A 1131-nucleotide genomic window follows, 5' to 3' on the forward strand; every position below is an offset into this window, starting at 1 on the left:
GTGCGGTCGTGCGTCGTGCGTGCTCTGCCGGATCGAGGCCGCGGCTCCTTTGCTGGCCGCTTCGTGATTCGCGCGCAGGTTTCGCACATGGAACCCATCCACGTACGTAGCATCCTTTTAGTGCCCTGGCTATAGCCTGGTCGAAACGACAACCATGAATATTTCATGGATGGATGGCACTGAAACGTGCACGCGAGCAAGTGTGCGAGGGACAGAAACCAGACCGGATCACGGGGGAACGATTGTTTTCAAGCTGGTTCTAGCTTACGTTTTTTTGCCGGATTCTAGTTATCTCCTTCGATACATATTACTTGTCGCAACTTTAGTCCAATTTTATGAGGGAATAATTAACTTTTCTTTTCTCGGATAGGAACTCCCTCAAAGAAAGAAACGGTGCTCGGTTACAACTAGAAATCTGTGCTATTTTGTAGTATGAAAAAGACAGAGGATAAACTCATGTACGTTTCCGTTCATAGATGACTGCGACCTTTTCTCCTAGAAAGGAGGAAAGAAGGGGAACACTCCACTTTTTCCTCTAGTAAAAAAAGATAGACCAACCTTTTTTTTTTGAAAAAAAGGGGATGGACATTCGACCAAAGCACACCTCCTCCTTTCGGCTTTTCATGTTCCCATACGTAACAAGCACTACTACAGTGCGCATCCACAACTATATCCGATTCTCCCCGCGCATGCACAAAAATGGATCGGAGGCATGCATGCATATACGCATGGGCCCATGCACTACGCCACTAGCCCGACGTGTTGATTGAAGGCTTTCCCTGTATGTACATGTCCGGATGTGCTCGAGCTGGACGCCACAATATTCTACACCCAAACGAACGGCCTCTACGCTCGAATGATTTGGATCGAGCCGGAACTACACATCCGAGTTGCAACGACAACTCCACCGCGCGACCCCATCCTGCCCGACCCGTCCGTTTGGGGTAAAAGGAACAAACCGGCGGCCCAGCGCGCGGGAGCAAACGGACTTTTGTCCGTTTTGTGTCCGCTTCCGGTCCATCCCCGGTCCAAGTTTACGTCGATTTTGGGGTGAAACGGACAGCGCGCGGACGGACGGGACGCGCGCACTTGTCCGCCCCTGGCCTGCCTGTCGGTGACACAAAGCACCCC

Source organism: Triticum dicoccoides, chromosome 4B, assembly GCF_002162155.2.
Source record: "Triticum dicoccoides isolate Atlit2015 ecotype Zavitan chromosome 4B, WEW_v2.0, whole genome shotgun sequence".
Lineage (NCBI taxonomy): Eukaryota > Viridiplantae > Streptophyta > Magnoliopsida > Poales > Poaceae > Triticum > Triticum dicoccoides.